Here is a 3,397-nt window from a genome sequence, read left to right as displayed (position 1 = left end):
AATTTGTAAATTTTAATATAAGCGCATGTAGTGTACGTGTTTGTTATCGTAACTTGCGTTTAGGTTTTTTATTTAAAGTAAAATAAAAAACCATATTTTAAGGATTTATTTTTATAGCATATTAGAATCTGTCCATCTATGATTTATTTAGCTATCTCATATTTTAAAGTTTTAAGGACCTTCCACTCAATAGTTATACATAGAGCTGAGTAGTGATCAGCGAAATGTTGCAACAAATTGCATTATTTGTTATTTCTTCAGTTTTTACGCCTTTGAGTAAATTAGTTTTAAATTTCTTATTCCTAATTAAAATATATTATTCGAAATATTTCTATCTATAAAAATCATATTTTGAACAAGTATTTAATTATGTAGCTATAAGTAGATGGGCAGCAAGTTTAATGGTTTTTAAATATTTAATTTATTTAATTTATGCTAAGAATATTCAATAGGCCGCATTGAACTTCGTTTTTCAATATTTTTTTTTTCAAACTTAATAATATGTCTTCAACAATAATACAATTTTAAGTATTTTTTTACAAATTATATTATATTATTAGATAATTATTTGAAATAAAAAATCAGAGTCCAAACAGCCAGTAGGAAGTCTTCTTCTTTCAGATACAAAAAAAAATGTTGTATGGAAGTTACGTAATATTATATTATTGTAACAATGAAACTCGAAGTAACTTAAACTGGTTTATAAATTGTATTATTCCGAATAATTATAAATCAGTAATAAATTAGTAAAAATTGGGCAAGTGGCTAACGCTCTGCTGTATATTAGATGAAGGAGTCGCTGTAAATTATAATGGATGGGTAAATTTTAAAGCATTGTACAAAACCAATTTTAAGTGAAGTTGATCTGTAGTCCTATAATAATACCAATTATACCTATATTTAATTCGAACATTATGTACAAATAATTTACTTGGTGGATGGGTGAATACACTTGAAGCCCAATTGAAATAAAATAAAATAAAAGGTATTCAGTTAACAGGTGCTGATACCCTTAAGAAGAGAAGAACCCAACATCATTTATTTGTTACAGATTCACGAAATGTCACTTCTGTTTGTAATGGATTAGTGGAGAGTTTTGCCAATTTTTTATTAGACCGAATTGACATTAATGACGAATTAGTACAAGTTCTTAAGCCATTTGTTAGTTTAGGCACATTGACACAAGACCAATTAAAAAAAGTACACAAGTTGATTGGAACGGATTTAGACTTATCAAATTTTGTATTCGAATATGAAGAAATTCAAGAAGTTAGCAACATTATGACAACCTACGTAAAATGTCTATGGCCTCTTTTGTTGAACATCTTTCTAAATCTGGATCATTTAACACCTTACTAACTATTTTTTCTCGAGTTCTCGCTGCTAAACTATATAGTGCAGATGTAGAGCGTCTCATCAGCACAAGTAACATTTTAAAATCTGCTGATAGGCAAAATTTGCTCGTTGAGTCGGAGAATGAATATTTGTTCATTTCAACATGTCACCTTTATCCTTATGGGACCCAAGATATGCGGTTTTATCGTGGATTAATGAAACAAGTCGCCGAGTAAAAGATACTCCTAAAGTACGCGCGAACAAGCTGGTTCAAAAGAGTGTTCGCAGAAGCATCTCAAACTCAAGGTCTAAAAACGGATTTACAAGATATTGAAAATAATAAAATGGAAAATCATTCAAAAAACCGACAATCTTAAAAAATAATTTTCATCCATAAATGTTTAAAAATATTATTATTATTATTATTATTATTATTATGTTTAATAGGTAACCAATTGTTTACTCAATAATTCATAATAATATTAGTTTGACAATTTTTCGTGTAAAGTTTTTTTATATAATTTAAATAGTGTATTTAGTGTGGAGTCCCCCACTTATTACTGTATTATATATTTTATTTGTGTAGTTGGAAAAAATCCTTACAATAAAGCCTGCAATGTGTCTTAATTATGTAGGTATTAATTATCACAAGTATTCTATAATTTTGCATACAATATATTTTATTAATTATTTATTCAGGGGCGGACGCAGAAATTTTGTGCAATTTCACCAACTCAAATACTTCTTATGGTAGTCGTCGACACGGCCATCACAATTCTCAAAATTCTCGAAATTACAACTTTTACCAGGTTACCCAAAATTAAAATAAAACTCTAACTACACACATTTTTATGACAATAATTCTTAGATATTTCGTTTATTGAATATAAATTATAACCCGTTATACATCAATAACAAACCGTGATACTATCATAGATATATAAGAGTATACCTACTTTAGAAGTTTCAAGTACCCACAAATAATATTATACAATCACAACAAAATAACTAAAATAGTTATTCTAGGTTTTTTAATATGTAATTTGGTCCAAATTTGAACTTAAAATGACTATCCAAATAAACTATGGTTATGTATTTTTCTGATTTTTTGGTAACAGAATTAACTACTTATGTGGAATCTTGTTTTAAATTTTTAATTCTTAGATATAAAAGTTGAACAGTTAATAAGTTTTTAACTACAAAATAATAATTCCATTTTAAATTTGATAAATTATGTCAAAATTTGATCTTTAAATGCTTATAAAAAAAAAAATTGTACATGTGTAGTATTAATATTTTTCAACTGCAATTGTAACAATATATCAGGAGCCTTGTATTAAATTTTTACTCTTTTTGGGCCAACAAATAAAACTTCATTGATATTCATAGAAAAAAAAATAAAAAATTGAAATATGAAATTATCCATAGACTCAAAACAAGTCAAAATATTTTGAAAATGTTATCAAGCTTATGAATTTATAAAATAAACATTCAGTGAAATTATCATGTATCTACAGTTATTCATTTTTGAATTACAACAAAATAAGAAAATCGCTACATGAGAACTCGAGTGAATATCCAATGTTGTGAAAATTTTAATTTCAAACGATCATAAAAATTTAATTTGACTGTCTTATGGACGTTTTTTTTTTTTTTTGATAAAGGTAGATAATCTTATAAGAAATCTTGTATTACAATTTAAAATCTTAGATTTAAAAAGAAAAATTTTTATGAATTCTTAACTCAAAATTTTTGTCATTTTTACGTATTTTGTCAATATTTGAACTTAAGATGCTTAAGATGCTTATAAAAAAAATTGTGACTGAATTTTTAATTTTTTTCATCTGCCTTTGAGACAATATACTAGGAACCTTTAATTAAATTTTCAAGATTTTTTAACCAACAAATAAAATTTTATTGACATTTTATTGATATCTATAGAAAAAAAAATTAAAAAATGGAAACTGAAAATGTCCGTAACAGCTAAAACAGTCAAAATATTTGGGAAAATGTTATGGTGTATAGAAAATGAAAATATAAATAACCAGTGGAAAATTTCATG

This window comes from Acyrthosiphon pisum, chromosome X, assembly GCF_005508785.2.
Source record: "Acyrthosiphon pisum isolate AL4f chromosome X, pea_aphid_22Mar2018_4r6ur, whole genome shotgun sequence".
Classification (NCBI taxonomy): Eukaryota; Metazoa; Arthropoda; class Insecta; order Hemiptera; family Aphididae; genus Acyrthosiphon; species Acyrthosiphon pisum.
The sequence above is the reverse complement of the archived record's forward strand: the minus strand, read 5'-3'. Positions refer to the sequence as shown.